The sequence below is a fragment of the Bombus pyrosoma genome, linkage group LG18 (genome assembly GCF_014825855.1).
Source record: "Bombus pyrosoma isolate SC7728 linkage group LG18, ASM1482585v1, whole genome shotgun sequence".
In the NCBI taxonomy this organism is placed as follows: Eukaryota; Metazoa; Arthropoda; class Insecta; order Hymenoptera; family Apidae; genus Bombus; species Bombus pyrosoma.
Genome location: NC_057787.1, coordinates 1,372,192 through 1,390,642, shown reverse-complemented (window position 1 = coordinate 1,390,642; position 18,451 = coordinate 1,372,192). Strand labels below are relative to the sequence as shown.

At 35.2% G+C, this 18,451-nt stretch overlaps 1 protein-coding gene and 1 long non-coding RNA gene across 4 annotated transcripts in view; both read right to left on the bottom strand.

Annotated features, from left to right (window-relative positions):
• Positions 1-18,451, bottom strand: part of LOC122577275 — a 146,389-nt gene that overhangs the window by 69,612 nt on the left and 58,326 nt on the right. The gene's annotated exons all lie outside the window — the stretch shown is intronic.
• LOC122577276 overlaps positions 1-18,451 on the bottom strand; it is a 33,347-nt gene that overhangs the window by 8,951 nt on the left and 5,945 nt on the right. The window contains exon 3 of one of the 2 annotated variants that reach the window (XR_006320191.1): positions 3,127-3,259. The exons of the other annotated variant lie outside the window; for it this stretch is intronic. This is a non-coding gene — a long non-coding RNA (uncharacterized LOC122577276). Of the gene's footprint in view, positions 1-3,126; positions 3,260-18,451 lie in introns of those variants that run through there. 2 annotated transcript variants of the gene reach the window in all.

Below are 18,451 nucleotides of genomic sequence, written 5' to 3'. Positions count from 1 at the left end.
GATAGGTTGGATTTTCCATGAAGCTTTGAACAATCTGTGTTTAAGTAACATTTTCTATTTGATTATAAACACAGGGTACACTTAGAATGTTTAGCTTTTTCATTTATTTTAAAACGTCCTATTTATGCTTCAGAATATTAATTTAAATAATAATATGTTGGTTTGTTATTATCAATTTTGATAGGTTGGATTTTCCATGAAGCTTTGAACAATCTGTGTTTAACTAACATTTTCTATTTGATTATAAACACAGGGTACACTTAGAATGTCTGGCTCTTTCATTTATTTTAAAACGTCCTATTTATGCTTCAGAATATTAATTTAAATAATAATATGTTGGTTTGTTATTATCCATTTTGATAGGTTGGATTTTCCATGAAGCTTTGAACAATCTGTGTTTAAGTAACATTTTCTATTTGATTATAAACACAGGGTACACTTAGAATGTTTAGCTTTTTCATTTATTTTAAGACACCTTATTTATGCTTTAGAATATTAATTTAAATAATGATGTGTTGGTTTGTTATTATCCATTTGGATAGGTTGGATTTTTCATAAAGCTTTGAACAATCTGTGTTCACATTTTCTATTTGATTATAAACACAGGGTACACTTAGAATGTTTAGCTTTTTCATTTATTTTAAGACACCCTATTTATGCTTTAGAATATTAATTTAAATAATGATGTGTGGGTTTGTTATTATCCATTTTGATAGGTTGAATTTTTCATAAAGCTTTGAACAATCTGAGTTTACATTTTCTATTTGATTATACCCACAGGATATACTTAGAATGTTTGGTTTTTTCATTTATTTTAAGACATCCCATTTATGCTTTAGAATATTAATTTAAATAATGATGTGTGGGTTTGTTATTATCCATTTTGATAGGTTGGATTTTTCATAAAGCTTTGAACAATCTGTGTTTACATTTTCTATTTGATTATACCCACAGGATATACTTAGAATGTTTGGTTTTTTCATTTATTTTAAGACATCCCATTTATGCTTTAGAATATTAATTTAAATAATAATATGTTGGTTTGTTATTATATATTTTGATAAGTTGGTCCTACTCTTAGGATTCTTCATAAGGTTGACTGATAGAAGAACAAGTGGATGAGTTTGTAATAGAAAAATATATTGAAATAAATAAAGGTGTAAGTATAAGTATAATGTATAAGTTTTTGCTGATCCAGATCCTTACTCTCTTAGTGTTACAATACAATACTTATTAATTTAATGTGTGATATAGTCGAGATTGACTGATAGAGGAACCAATTGATGAATTTGTAATAGAAAAATATATTGAAATAAGTGTAAGTACCTGGTATAGTGTATGAGGTCAAAATCAAATAAATTGTTATCATCATGTATTAATTTAATGTGTGATATTGTTCATGTTGACTGATAGAGGAACCAGTGGATGAATTTGTAATAGAAGAATTTATTGAAATAAGTGTAAGTACAGGTATAGTGTATGAAGTCAAAATCAAATAAATTGTTATCATCATGTATTAATTTAATGTGTGATATTGTTCATGTTGACTGATAGAGGAACCAGTGGATGAATTTGTAATAGAAAAGTATATTGAAATAAGTATAAGCACAGGTATAGTGTATGAGGTCAAAATCAATTAAAGTGTTATAATTATTTATTAATTTAATGTGTGATATTGTTGAGGTTGACTGATAGAGGAACCAATTGATGAATTTGTAATAGAAAAATATATTGAAATAAGTGTAAGTACAGCTATAGTGTATGCTGATCCAGATCTTCACTTTTGCAGTGTTACAATACAATAGAAAAAGTTATGATAGGGAGCACGTTCATATATTTATAGGAAAAGGACATTACCAAAAAGGTTAACCTTATACCTGTAGCTGAAGGCTACAAGAAACAATAGAAATCTACTTATGGCTCTTTTGTTCTCACACCTTGCAACCCAAAACATAATTCATATTCAAGGGTACAATAATATGCACCTCTCCTTATTTAGAATATTTTCTTTCACCAAATTTTATTTTCTGCGTAATAGCGGTCTCCAGGTCACAGATGCACATAAATAAAGATATATAATTTTTCTTGAAGTAGCTAATTCAACACCAACAAAGCCTCAGAAGATTCTCCACATTGTAATGATATTCTTACAAGTTTTCAAGAGCTCAAATACTTTCAGTCATTGTAAATACTTGAGGCGTTATAAATTATATACTCCACAAATAGAACTCAAAATATTAGGATTTACCTGAAAATGAATTATCCGGAAATTTCACAGTCCCGTGTCATTTTTCCATAAATTACCGATAACTTCGTTACGGGCGTTCCAGAGAATCGGGCGTCAACTCGATAATGGACGCTACCGTCACAATAACGTGTTGTGTTTCACAACAAGGGAGGCGTACTACGCTTGTGGTTTCCATCGGCAACCGAAATACAAAGACTGTGGAATCATCAATCAAATCGAATCAATGAGCCCTTTGTAGAGGCCGATTTGGCTACTTATTCATTTATCATTATTAGAGGCGCGGCGTTGCGTCCGCAGCGAAACCTCCCACCTTCTGTCTCGAACCATTTACCTTCATTCATCACCGTGCTAACTCATACAAATTGTTTTATTCACCTTATCAGCCATTACGATTCGCGTCTGCCAGATGAATTTTGACGTGTTGCACCACCGGTTCCTAGCACCATCATAATTCAAAAACTAGATCGTTACCTGTCATCGAGTTAAACCGTACACGATTACCGATTAGTGGTCCAAGTTTTTAAAAGAACAGCATGTTAACGTTAGCAGATAGCAGAAATAAGACAAATCTTTATGACATTATCGTTTCTCTTTACTTCTGAATTTATGAAATTGGTCAGGCTTTCAGAGGCTCGTGTTTAAGAGACTGAGAACCACAGTTTTATATGTCGGGATTTCATACCTCAGTTGTAACTTTATACGATTTTCACAATCTGAAAAAGTGTGATTAATTCGTTTATTCCTTTCTTTTCATTTAACATAATATTTTCCTTTTCACGATACATGGATCTGCTTAAACTAAACAACCATAACCTACATTTACGCTAACTGTACTTTATATAGTTTCTCACCCTACATTACACTCTTCTATTTTTCCTCCGTTTTCTTCTTTCTTTTCCATTCGATTAATTCATTTATTCGTCATACTTAAACATACGACACTATTTTATGAAAAATAGCAACGGATTAAACGACCTCGCTACGGTTCCAAGTCCTCCATTTCTTTTCCACCTACGCACGAATGTGATATAACAAAGCAAAAAGTTGATAAACGAAGCAGAAAGAAGAAATGCGAAGAAGGAGATATTTCGTCTGGAAATTTGAAGAATATGCAGAAAGAGAAAGTGAATTAAGTGAATACGTGTTGCCAATAAGAGGAATTACGACGCTGATTCCAGCGAACCAACATGGCGTCGTTAATTCTGGCTCCTCGTTGGTTTCCCCTGCCGCGCCGTCAGGACGTCGCCGAAGTTTTCAAGCCGAATCGGCTGTGCTTGATAAAAATGTACATATTCAGCGAGCGGCGGGAATTATGCATCGTCTAGCGCGCGCTTTCGCGTGTCTTGGCGAATTAAGCCGCAGGCGTCGCTGGTAACGGCGCGAAAATCATCTGTCTACCGAGAATACGTAATTTTTCCAGCAACCTGGCACGCAATTTTTTCGCTAGCCTCGCGCCCGCCGACCGATCACAAGCTCAACGATCCTCTTTTTCCGCACACGTTTCGACGCTCGTCCACCGTCAATTGGACGTTTCCTCCTTCTCCCATCCACTCGCCTGAGAACCTTTCCCCTCCCATTACGCAGCTGTCTATCCTGTAGCTACGTTTTCCAGCCATCTTCGTCTATGTTTCTCATTTCAACCCTCTCTAGCAGAATTTTTCTTTGGAAAATGAAACACGACAGTATGGGCCATGATGCACATAAATTGGGCGAAACAGGCGAGTCAGATATAATTTTTTAATTCCTATACGTAGCTTCATTTGCAGTGGACGGGTGGGGGATTCGATCTGTTGGCTTGGCAACTAAGTGCCTGCGGATTTTGTTAGCGCAACCTAATGACAAAACCCGCAATCACCTAGTTGCCAAATAATAGAACTGTAGAGGATAGTTGGTCCTGTTCACATCACGTTAGGGTCACCAATGTAGAGGTTTGTTGGTTTATTGTGTTTAAATAACGAGATAACTCGCTGTTAAAACCGTCAAGTATATTTAAAACGATAAATAAACAAACGCGATCGTAAGGAGTTCAGTATCTATCAGTTATCAACGAGTTATCAGCGATCTTATTATTATCAGGGAATCCGTTAGTACGAGTGATTATTGTCTGTATTAATTTATTTATCGTTTTAAATATACTCGACGGTTTTCAACAGCGAGTTATGTTGTTATTTAAACACAACAAACCAACCATCCTCTACGGTGACCAACCAACTTCTACAGGATGATCCATAAGTTCATCCATCGTAAGGTAACATATTTATGTTATCATTATTGTTATTATTATATTATTATTTAATAGCAAGATTCTAAGATAGATTTAACGAAAGCGTGTTGCATCATAATTCTTCCAGACATTTCAATCTATGGATCAACCGAATTGCTATAATTATACATTATCATCCATAGTTTGCTCTTGATATCTTGCTGCAACATGGTATAGCTAACTTCCATTCAAGTAGCTAGAAAAATCATGAGATGAGAAACTAAGCAGCAATTTCCAGATATCACAATCTATGGAAACTAAGTGATTGCGGATTTTGTCAATGCCACCAAATGACAAAACCCGCAGTCACTTAGTTGCCGATAGAATGATCCATAAGTTCACCCATCCTAAGGTAACACAAATAATAGTAAAATTCTAAGATAGATTTAACAATAGCGTGTCTGCACCATAATTCTTCCAGACATTTCAATCTATGGATCAACGTGGCACCTGAACAGCTACTATACCGAATTGCTATAATCGCACATTATCATCCATAGCTTGCGCTTCGTAGCATCGTATAGCTAACTCTCATTCAGGTAGCTAGAAAAATAACGAGATAAGAAATTAAGCAGCAATTCCTTAGACATCGCCAATATCATCGAACCTAACCTCAATCTATGGAAACTAAGTGATTGCGGATTTTGTCAATGCCACCCAATGACAAAACCCGCAGTCACTTAGTTGCCAACCCAATAGTAGGAGGTTAGAAACGCTACGATAGAAAATAATATTGGCGAATCTTAAAGTGAAACTTTGATCTTTTTTGAGATCTTGCAGCAGTTCGCCTTTCTTCCATTCTTTCGATTTTCCATTCTCTTGCCTTGGGAGTTATCGGTGTTTCATAAGCAACAAACGTAAAGGTAAGAATCTATAGAAGGAATTTTTTAAACGCAGGATGGATCGAATGAAAAATGCGTTGAGAACTCGTTTCGGGACGTGAGATCGCGCAGGTATCACGGAAAATTGCAAGGAAGTTGTTATAATAATTATGCGCCTCGACGCTGTAATTTCGCGCTTATTATATCGCTTGTTATCTTCGCAAAATATTCGCTTCGGTTTCATACGAACGCACTTCGAAACGAACCAACAGCTAATTATTTACGCAAAACAGACGAACGTCTGCCTCCTCGCTCTTCGGAAAACAATATTCTTCCATTCTTTTCTTTATCTACGTCACAGTTTTCCAAACTCCTGTAACTTTGCAATTCTTCCTTATTGTTTTAGAATTAAAAGAAAAAGAACTGAAGAAAATTTACTTGAGACCTTTTTTTCTTTTTGGAAAAATTTTGCAATCAATTCTCATTGACAGTTATAAATAAATGATATGGAAACTTATACGAAATATTTAAAACTTGTTCCAATAAGGATAAAACCTGAGAACCAAGAAATTCAATGATAAAATTTCACGTACGATTAGATCATCAGCTACCCTGTACAGTGTGTTAAAACAGTCACTGACCGTTATAAAAACCGGTTCGCATAAATTCTCGCAACGATCTGAAGAGAATAAAGTAAACGCAAGATTTGATCCATCGCGGTTAGCCGACCGGCAATGGCCGACGTCGGTGAATCGTCGTGGAAAAGGAGGATGGGTTCGTGATGATGCAACGGGGCGAAAAGCCGGAGGATTTCACGTGAAGTTGCGCCACATCCGCAAACCTTCTTTCGGACCTTGTCCCCGGTGAATCCGCAAAGACTTCCGAGGGTGTCCGGCATTCAACGTAACTGAAGCAGAGCGAATCGCGCGATCAGGTTTGACGATGACCGCAGGGTGCCAGTGGAGACCGAAACAGCGACTGTTTACGCTTCTGCTCTTTTTCTTTTCACTGTTCGCTGGTCCAAGGCTTACAGAACAAGGAAAACTGCTCCCATTTCGGCAGACAGAAGCTTGAGAAGGGTTTACTGGTTACAAGGGGTTGCCAGAAGTTATGCAAAACCAAAGAGAATATACCTGGAGACCTACTTCAAGTCAATGGCCAGCGCAACGAGGTCACCTGTATCGTCGCCGACCCAACGTTCATCAAACTTCACCGATTTCATTTGATTTATTGCGAGGTCAGACAGACGTGTTAAAGCCTTGCGCCTACGCTTCACCATGTGCACGCTGAGTTGAGATGCAAGGTCGTGCTCGGTCTGGAAATTCATCTTCCAGGACGAGGTAAAGCGATACTCTTGACAGAGGAAACGAGAAACATCGGCTTTCAGCCTCCTCCAACATGTCACATGGTTTTCGGATGAAACTTTCAATGGGCGGTGGTTTGGATACGTGACAACTTCTGGCCACCGTTCACAATGGCCAGACGAAGTGCAAATTCTTTTTCTCTTTTGCAAGAATTTTACAATCAATTCTCATTGAGAATTACAAGTAAATTATTCTGGCGTGGTACTATAATGATAAATGATTATCGTATGCTTGGTTCTAGGTGAATCTAATGTTTAAATCTGGAGGATAATATCTTTTTGTTTTGGTTTGTTTTAGTTTGTTTCGGTGGTTGTTAATTCTTGTGTTATATCTATCACTCAATTTGCATATTTCTTCTTTAACTGTAGGTATCTTAGAGTTTTTGATTGGAATCGTTGAAGAATTTCCAGGTTGGAATTACTCGCTGTTCCCCATAACTTCCCATAGATTTAAACAGGTTTTAATATGGCTTTTTACTCTGCACGCTTAAGTTGCAAGGTTTGCCAATGAGCCAGTAGAATTTTTGTAATTTTGATTTAAGAAGTGTAGCTTCTGTAAGATATTTCTTCTCATTCCATTTCCAGTTGAAATTCCAAGGAAATTTGAAACTCCTAAATGAAATGAAATTTAAGTTGCGTATAATAACGGAGACGTTTGAAAGGAAGATTAATCTTGTTGCAAGGCCTGCCAATGAGCCAGTAGAATTTTTATAATTTTTATTTAAGAAGTGCAACTTCTGTAAGACATTTCTTCTCATTCCATTTCCAGTTGAAATTCCTNAGATGAAATAAAATTTAAGTTGCGTATAATAACAGAGATGTTTGAAAGGAAGATTGATCTTGTTGCAAGGTCTGCCAATGAGCCAGTAGAATTTTTATAATTTTTATTTAAGAAGTGCAACTTCTGTAAGACATTTCTTCTCATTCCATTTCCAGTTGAAATTCCTAGATGAAATAAAATTTAAGTTGCGTATAATAACGGAGATGTTTGAAAGGAAGATTGATCTTGTTGCAAGGTCTGCCAATGAGCCAGTAGAATTCTTGTAATTTTTATTTAAGAAGTGCAACTTCTGTAAGACATTTCTTCTCATTCCATTTCCAGTTGAAATTCCTAGATGAAATAAAATTTAAGTTGCATATAATAACGGAGATGTTTGAAAGGAAGATTGATCTTGTTGCAAGGTCTGCCAATGAGCCAGTAGAATTTTTGTAATTTTGATTTAAGAAGTGTAGCTTCTGTAAGATATTTCTTCTCATTCTATTTCCAGTTGAAATTCCAAGGAAATTTGAAACTCCTAAATGAAATGAAATTTAAGTTGCGTATAATAACGGAGACGCTCGAAAGGAAGATTGATCTTGTTGCATCACGTTGTTGATTTTAGAGAAGTAGCTTTCTCGAGAGGCAGTCGATTCATCTGAACTTTGGCCTGACGTAGCTAAAACACGATGGTTAGGTTTTTTAAAGAGGCTGGCCGCCTCCGAAGCTTATCCGCGTATTACGAAATACTGGCATTAGAAAGTTTAAGTATAGAATTTCGTAATCGCCGCTAGTCCGCTGATAACATGCCACTGTTCTGATAATAATACGAGCAACAGCGAAACTGCTACGTTTCGATCTAATACACCGTGGTTGGAAGTGAAGTATGAACGAAAGTAAACTGCAAGTTGCAATGATAATAGAGTAGGAAAGGTACAAACGAGTTTGCATTATACATAATAAAAGCGGCGGTATCATCTCGAAAAAGGAAGATTAATATCGAATAAATTGCGAAAATTCTCGGAGACGCCAGCTGAGCAGACTTGGCAAACAATCGTTTGCAGGGCTTAAGAATTAAGAAATATGATCGTATCTACAAATGTCAGCAAGAATGTTGCACTTGGCGACTAAGAAGTTGAAAAGAAAAAGGTAAAAGCCAAAGTCCATTCGCCAATGGACACGCAACGGCATTAATAAACATTAAAAATTCGAAACTTTCTCTTACGGTTAAAATGCACATATTTATGCTATTATTTATACGATAATTTCTACGTTTATTGTTTGTTGTTGTTCCATAGTGAGCGTTTAATGTTTTATACAGTGGAGAACAAAAATACGCTGATTAATCGAACTAATACGACTGAGATTTATTTGTTACAATTCTCGTCAAATGCTCGAGGACGGTTGACTAATATGTTTCTTTTTGCAATAATTTTTAACATTTCTTAAGAAATTGTGTATTAATTTACGACTGCTTCCAATTTACTTTCGATATTTTTGTTAATGGTAACTGTCGCTGTTGACAACGGTTGAACTGTTGCTGCTGAGTACGGTTGACCAGTACTTTTCTTGTTGCCATAATTTTCAACATTTTTTAAGAAATTGTGTATTACTTTACGACTGCTTCTTATTACTTTCGATATTTTTGTTAATGGTAACTGTTCTAATCTGTCGAACGTTGTGGTCTTTATTTTGATAAAACAAAATGGATTATACGTAATAAAATAATATAAAACGGAAAATGTTGCGCGTTATAAAACAAAAGAAACTTTTCGGACGACCTAATATTTTTCTGAACTCGATTGAAGAAGCAACAATATATTCCATCTTCCAAAAAATAGCCATTTCTTCTTTCTATTACCGGACTATTTTTCCTTTAATTTTTGAATTGTATTTATCATTTATTTATTTATTTGTGAATGTTCATAGAAATTAGTATTTTTCTGAACTCGATTAAAGAAGCGAAGATTTGTTCCATCTTCCGAAAAATAGACATTTCTTCTTTTTATTATCAGACTATTTTTCTTTTAATTTTTGAACTGTATTTATCATTTATTTATTTGTGAATGTTCATAGAAATTAGTATTTTTCTGAACTCGATTAAAGAAGCGAAGATTTGTTCCATCTTCCAAAAAATAGCCATTTCTTCTTTCTATTACCAAACTATTTTTCCTTTAATTTTTGAACTGTATTTATCACTTATTTATTTATTTATTTGTGAATGTTCATAGAAATTAGTATTTTTCTGAACTCGATTGAAGAAGCAACAATCTATTCCATCTTCCAAAAAATAGCCATTTCTTCTTTCTATTACCAAACTATTTTTCCTTTAATTTTTGAACTGTATTTATCATTTATTTATTTATTTGTGAATGTTCATAGAAATTAGTATTTTTCTGAACTCGATTAAGGAAGCGAAGATTTGTTCCATCTTCCAAAAAATAGCCATTTCTTCTTTCTATTACCAGACTATTTTTCCTTTAATTTTCCAACTATTTTTATTATTTATTATCACGAGACCTGTTCACTTATATTTTTCCACACTGTGTACAATCTACGTAACTTGCATCCCTTAAACATCCCATAAATGCAGAAACATCTACAGTCTACGTACTCTGCGTCATTTCCCAAGCAAGTTTCAACTAAAATATTCCAGATTGGTTCCGTGACACAAGCGAAATTCCTTGACGAAAGGTCGGGGCGCAATATCCTGTACAAACGATAGCAACGAACCACCTTCGCCACGATCGTTTAAATTAGATTCTCGCTTCACCTGTCGAAGCATCGGTTCTCATCCTTTTCCGCGGCCCCCCGTCAGCCGATGGAGAAAGGAGAACGACCAGAACGAACTGATCTGTTCGCACTTTGATTTACTGCCCGGACAACCCAAAGGCTTGACCGCCGCACCCCGCAATATTCGTTTTGAATAAGCAAATTATGAGATTCAAGGTCGCGGCGACTAAAGGGTTTCATTTCGACTGGGCGAGAAAATCGGTTACCTGGTTCAGTTCTACGCAAAATTCCTCGACGTCCGGATGTTCCGTTTCTGATCGCGATCGCTCTTTATCTTAGTTATCATCTTTGCCTACGTTTTTTCCTCTTTTGATTTTCGCGTTTCGCGTGGTTCATGCTCGATCAATCGAATCGATCGTAGCAAAAATCGTGTAGCACAGTGCGCTTTCCAGTGTCCAACGTGATTTATAGTTGTTACGCAGCAACGCGGTTGGTTCGTTCCTTTCCCTGGACGATCGTCGAGTACGCACCACGTGGAAATATCGAGGTAAATGAATGAGATAGTAAGATAACCAACCGATCTGGCATTTGATCGGCGTTGTATCTTGGATTAATTTTAACGCGTCGTTGGCTTGTCCGTTTGGCCTTTCGCGGCGCGTTCTATTTACAAGTATCGATCGGTTCAGTTGGTGGCACGTTGCGGTCAAAATGGTGGAGGAAAAACGTTTGTTTCGCTTCGGCAACGATTGAAATTAATTCACCGTTACTGCGCGTTCAGATTTGATGCACTTCATAAATCCTGTAGACGGAAGTTGGCAAGTCTTGTATACCAAATATTTGTACTACGAATTAATCGTCGTTGTATTATATTTTAAGCAATCATCAAACTGGGTATAATAACTGTAATTTTTTTCAAATTCGTTTTTGAATTTTGTTAAATTTTTATATTTAATTGTTAAGGACATCAACAGGACTAATGCCATTTCTCTTATTTATCTTAAACCTCAGCAATTAGATTAAAGTTCTAGCGATCTTTAATTAAACTGTTCAGAGGGGGCACTGATCAAACCCACAAGTTGATAAGTACAGCAAAATAATGATTTTTACATTTGTTTAAATTCTTAAATTTAACTGTTGAAGAAATCAACAGGACTAATGCCATTTCTCTTATTTATCTTAAATCTCAGCAATTAGACTGTACAATTTAAATAAAGTTCTAGCAATCTTCAATTAAACTGTTCAGAAGGGGCACTGATCAAACCCACAAGTTGACAACTACAGCAAAATAATGATTTTTGCATTTAGTTCAATTTTTTAATTTAACTGTTGAAGATATCAACACGACTAACGTCATTTTTCTTATTTATCTTAAATCTCAGCAATTACATTAAAGTTCTAGCAATCTTTAATTAAACTGTTCAGAGGGGGCACTGATCAAACCCACAAGTTGACAACTACAGCAAAATAATGATTTTTGCATTTAGTTGAATTTTTTAATTTAACTGTTGAAGATATCAACACGACTAATGCCATTTCTCTTATTTATCTTGAATCTGAGCAATTAGACTGTACAATTTAAATAAATTTCTAGCAATCTTCAACTAAATTGTTCAAAGGCTGCACTGATCAAACCCACAAGTTGAAAAGTACAGCAAAATAATGATTTTTGCATTTGTTTAAATTCTTAAATTTAACTGTTAAAGACATCAATACGATTAATGCAGTTCTTCTTACTTATCTTAAATCTCAGCAATTAGACTGTACAATTTAAATAAATTTCTAGCAAATCTTCAACTAAATTGTTCAAAAGCTGCACTGATCAAACCCACAAGTTGAAAAGTACAGCAAAATAATGATTTTTGCATTTATTTAAATTCTTAAATTTAACTGTTAAAGACATCAATGCGATTAATGCAGTTCTTCTTACTTATCTTAAATCTCAGCAATTAGATTAAAGTTCTAGCCATCTTTAATTAAACTGATCAAAGGGGGTACTGATTAAACCCACAAGTTGAAAAGTACAGCAAAATAATGATTTTTGCATTTATTTAAATTCTTAAATTTAACTGTTGAAAACATCAACACGACTAATGTCATTTGTCTTACTTATCTTAAATCTCAGCAATTAGATTAAAGTTCTAGCAATCTTTAATTAAACTATTCAGAGGCTGCACTGATCAAACCCACAAGTTGACAAGTACAGCAAAATAATGATTTTTGTATTTAGTTGAATTTTTTAATTTAACTGTTGAAGACATCAACACGACTAATGCCATTTCTCTTATTTATCTTAAATCTGAGCAATTAGACTGTACAATTTAAATAAATTTCTAGCAATCTTCAACTAAATTGTTCAAAGGCTGCACTGATCAAAACCACAAGTTGATAAGTACAGCAAAATAATAATATTTCACAAACAGTGTCCCTTAAATTCATCTGAATATTTATCGTTATTCGTCTTCTTCCCACGAATGAACTTACCACAGTAGCTCGTTTGTTTCCCCAAATTGAATATTAATCACGCATCTACTTACGTAATAAAATTAACAAATTAATAAAAAGCCTAATTAAACGATTCTGCTTCCAAGAAACTCGATTAATCGTCGCATTAATCAATCGCCTGTCTATCTCCATAACAGAACTTCATCCAACAGAATACGTCCTTTACAATCCAACAACAGACGTCAAAATGGCTACTGATCGACCGGATTCGAAGGGTCTCGCGATTAGAATTCAGGCGTTAGGTATCACAGCGATATCGATAATGGGTCGCGATATCCGCGGGGTGCGCGTACGTACTCGCATGATGTACGACAAGTAATATTTTCGCGCGCGCGATATATCTGCCGGCAGCGGACAGCGGCCTGGCGATGTGGCCGTCGATATCGGTTATCGAAAATATTTTTAAATTCGCAAATGATAACGTGCCACGTTGCTTCCGCCCCGATCTCGTCGCCGACGTCAGTTTTACGCCCATTCGGGCACCGTTTCTCCCGCGATCCCATCATCGTTCGTTATTAAATGTCGGCTGGGCAAAGTTGTTGACGTGATCGAAATTTAATTCCCAACGAAATTTCTTCTTTTTTTTCACTTTATCAACGCTACTTTCGCGAGAAATATCGCGCGACGTTGAAAAATGCGATAAAATAGCCAAGTTTAAGCGAGATCCATTGGATTTGACGCGGACGGAATGGAACCTGGAATATCCAATTTATGAATAAAAGAAGCTTCAGCTTCATGAAGTTGAGAAGCAGACGAGAAGAGTAAGAATACTTCGATGCCAGACTTGCGCCCCACAATAGAGAGATCTTCGATAATGTATTATAATTTTCGACTTTCTCACATAGAAAATCGCGCTCGTTTCCATCTCAATATCGTCTTACCATATCGATCTGCGCAGAATCCAGTGTCTTACTTTCGCTGGTGCAAAGAATTTCTCTTAAAGTGCGCTACCAAGTTGCCAAGGCGAACACCGATATCGTGAAAAGTATGAAAAAGAAACTCAACGACAAACCTAAAATTGAGTCTTCTCTCAAGTACCTGGTTCCATTTGATGCAGCAACCGAAACAACCAATGGCAACATATACAAAACGTAAGGTAAAAACTTGGCCTCTTCTCATGAACATGCCGAAGTGGGGAAAAAGTCAATTAAAAGACGGTCTCGTTTGGAGTTGGTTCTTGGTAAACGAGCAACCGATTCCATGCAACATGGAATTCATCTGTCGGCCCTTTTTACGCCACCTACTCCTCCTTTTTTTTTTCTTCTTCTTCTTCTTCTTCTTTCTTCGTCTGTTCTCGAACGTATCGCGACCTCAAGACTGCAAGGATCGTTTTATCGTGTAGAAGTTCACCGTTGCTTGTCTCGCTTCGGGCGTTGTACGCGCGACGACGATGCGATAGCGGCGATAGTCATACTTATAATTAGAGGAGTCAGCCAAATGATTTACGACGCACACGTGGTACACGCGGGCCGCTTTCGTAAATACGTCCTCCGCCTCTTCTTCCTCATCTCGTTTCTTTCGCACGGGCACGCGGTATCGCGAGGTGGCCCCGGTTCTCGATTAATAATTTTTGCCAGCCTATAAGACTGCACCACTTTGCGCGTCGTGACGAATAATAAAATTAATCGTAGGTCGATTAGCGACCGATTCGAGGAACGCGCGCGCAACGCCACGCAATATCGATAAATTTCGATCGAATCGCCCTTTGTTTTATCGTTAGCAGCGCGTACAACTAGTCACGCCATCCTGTAATTTTCCTCGTCGAATTTGCCTTTCTCGAACGGCTTGGAGAAGGCCGCGAGTTTATTACGATTTTCGGAAAGTGATATTCGGAAATCTGTTTCCTTGATTTGCTTGTATAGTGGAAATAATTTTGTATATTATTCTCTTTATCTTCGATAGATAGCTTTTATTTTCTAAATAAGATTAATTTCTTTGTGGTAGAGTATTTTGTTGAGGTTGAAGAAGATAGAAGAAGCTGCAAAAAATCTACTCGAAAATTATTCCATTAAAAGTGATTCTTTTTACTGTAAGATGATTAATAAATTTTATTTGACTGTTCTAATTATCTTCGATAGATAGCTTTTATTTTCTAAATAAGATTAAATTCTTTGTGGTAGAATATTTTGTTGAGGTTGAAGAATATAGAAGAAGCTGCAAAGAATCTACTTGAAAATTATTCCATTATTTATGACTCTTTTTACTGTAAGGTGCTTAATAAATTTTATTTGACTGTTCTAATTATCTTCTATAGATAGCTTTTATTTTCTAAATAAGATTCAGTTTTTTAATAAAATATTTAGAATAATAAAATTTTTTTGATATTTTGTAGAAGTTGAAGAAGATAGAAGAAACTGCAAAGAATCTACTCGAAAATTATTCCATTTTTTATGATTCTTCTTATTGCAAATAAATTTTATTTGACTGTTCTAATTATCTTCTATAGATAGCTTTTATTTTTTAAATAAGATTATCTTTGTGGTAGAATATTTTGTTGAGGTTGAAGAAATTAAAAGAAGCTGCAAAGAATCTACTCGAAAATTATTCCATTTCTTATGATTCTTTTTACTGCAAATAAATTTTATTTGACTGTCCTAATTATCTTCTATAGATAGCTTTTATTTTCTAAATAAGATTCAGTTTTTTAATAAAATATTTAGAATAATAGAATTTTTTTGATAGAATATTTTGTAGAAGTTGAAGAAGATAGAAGAAACTGCAAAGAATCTACTCGAAAATTATTCCATTTTTTATGATTCTTTTTATTGCAAATAAATTTTATTTGACTGTTCTAATTATCTTCGATAGGTAGCTTTTATTTTCTAAATAAGATTGAGTTTTTTAATAAAATATTTAGAATAATAGAATTTTTTTAATAGAATATTTTGTAGAAGTTGAAGAAGATAAAAGAAGCTGCAAAGAATCTACTCGAAAATTATTCCATTTTTTATGATTCTTTTTATTGCAAATAAATTTTATTTGACTGTTCTAATTATCTTCGATAGGTAGCTTTTATTTTCTAAATAAGATTCATCTTTGTAGTAGAATATTTTGTTGAGGTTGAAGAAATTAGAAGAATCTGCAAAGAATCTACTCGAAAATTATTCCATTTTTTATGATTCTTTTTACTGTTAGATGATTAATAAATTTTATTTGACTGTTCTAATTATCCTCTATAGATAGCTTTTATTTTCTAAATAAGATTTATCTTTGTGGTAGAATATTTTGTTGAGGTTGAAGAAATTAGAAGAAGCTGCAAAGAATCTACTCGAAAATTATTCCATTAAAAGTGATTCTTTTTGCTGTAAATAAATTTTATTTGACTGTTCTAACTATCTTCGATAGATAGCTTTATTTTCTAAATAAGATTCATCTTTGTGGTAGAATATTTTGTAGAAGTTGAAGAAGATAGAAAAAGCTGCAAAGAATCTACTCGAAAATTATTCCATTTTTTATGATTCTTTTTACTGTAAGGTGATTAATAAATTTTATTTGACTGTTCTAATTATCGATTCGAATAGATAGATAGCTTTTATTTTCTAAATAAGATTCATCTTTGTGGTAGAATATTTTGTAGAAGTTGAAGAAGTTAGAAGAAGCTGCAAAGAATCTACTCGAAAATTATTCCATTAAAAGATTCATTTCTTTGGTAGAATATTTTGTAGAAGTTAAAAAAGTTAGAAGAAGCTGCAAAAAATCTACTCGAAAATTATTCCATTAAAAGTGATTCTTTTTACCGTAAGATGCTTGATAAATTTTATTTGACTGTTCTAATTATCAAGGGTACAAGTCGTCGCGTTCGGACCTGTTCGAATGCGTCGGCCGTCGGATTACGCGACATACGCACGGACATTTTTTCATGGAAAAACAATTATGTTACATTTAATTACTCGTGCATCGTTTTCGTGTTTTATTTCCACCGGAGATATTTCATTGGGTTTCACTTGATCGCATAAATTTAAGCCACGTCGCGTGCAGGAAAAACAAATTACCAGCGTAATTTTCGGCTAACTTTCGTCTTTTTGCTTTAGAATTAATTATTAAATAACGTTATTGAAATTTATCGCAGTTGCTTAATTACTCGAATCAACGACAAAAGACAAAATTATGAAACAAAGTTCGAAGATTGCGTAATTGATAATGATTCTAAATAAAAATTGAAATGGAACAAAGGAAATAAAATATTTTGATTATAAAAATGAAAAATTCTAAAGCAACGAAATAATCAGGAATATGACGTCAATTTGGGTTAAAATGGTTCTCGTGTAAAAGCCGAAAGGGATACAGCTTAATGAGCGAATAAATTTACACCAAAAATTAATCCAGTGTACAAACCACCTCGACGTGTATAAAACAGCAAGAGAATTATTTATGATCGCATATTGAATTCATAGCGAATCTATAGAGGGCGACAACAAATAGTAGTTAAGCTTCAAGATCTATATTTATTCAGTCAGAGATACAAATCAAAAATAAACCGAGTGAAACATAAATCGAAATAATTCCACTAACTCCACCAGAAATATATTACCTACTTTATAGAAAAAAATGCTTTTGTATTTTTTCTCGCGAGAAAAAAAAAGGGGGGGGGGAAAATATGTACACGGGGTACAAATATTCTTTAAAAACATTTCACTCCGACATAAATAATTCTTTCCACAAATTTACCAGTGAAAACGAGCAAGATTCGCTAATCAAGACAAATCAAACCTTTTACCTTTAAACCGAAACACAAAAGGAATATTCTCCAAAAAGATGAAACTTATTTCATGAAAAATAAAAAAAAATAAAAATTTGGTGTCTTCTTAAAACCATTTCTTCTGAAAAATTTATCCAAAAATGGTCGTTCTTTTTCCCACGAAAATTGTCCCATGGCACAGCTTTACAAATCACAGAAATTGCACAACAATTCCGCAAGGATTTTTCATTAAAAACGAAAAATACGGCTCGTATTTGCTTGATGGAGCGTGAGTCGGAGGCGGCAGGCCAACATGGCGCTGCGACGGCCGTCGGAACATGGCGACTGGACTGGCGGCCAGTTCGGCTCGGACTCGTTACAGAATTTCTCTGCAGCCTGTGTATCCTATTCGACGTGATCTCTCGCTTTTGAAAAATCGTCGCGTTTCAACGGTCACGGCTCGTTAGAATATCGCTTGACAGTCGGCAACAACGACGCACGGCGTCGAAGTACGCTTCTATTAATACGTCGCTCACGAGCTGTCGAGCGTATTGCGTTCGCGACCGTGCACAACACCGATACAAGTAAAACGCGCCTCTATACGATCGTATTGGTGAATAACAACGAAGGAAAAAGCTGGTCGATGTGCTACGTGACGTATATACGCGTCCATACAAGCACGTATTTTTGACGCACTTTCGATCTGCCTGGCTGCCCCCGGGGCCGCGATTTAACTGGCCGAAAATTAATTGTCGCGGCAACGTCGTGTCGCACGGCCGGCCGCATTTTCGTTATTTTTCAACGGCGCACGAAAATCGTGCCAGAATCTTCACCAACATTCGAATACGCTTTTCGTTACGACGGAACAGCTGCGAGATACATCGAGATGATTCGTCCAGGCTTCGGAAAAATGTTTCTCGAATAAATGGTAACTCACGAAAGAATATTATGTTACGTGAGTTATACGAAACAATTTGAAATTTTCGAACCAGTGTAACGAGACTCGAGCAACACGATATGTAAAATTTGCAACAAATTGCAAAATGTATATAAGAAGATATAAGATATTCGTTGGAAGCATTCACT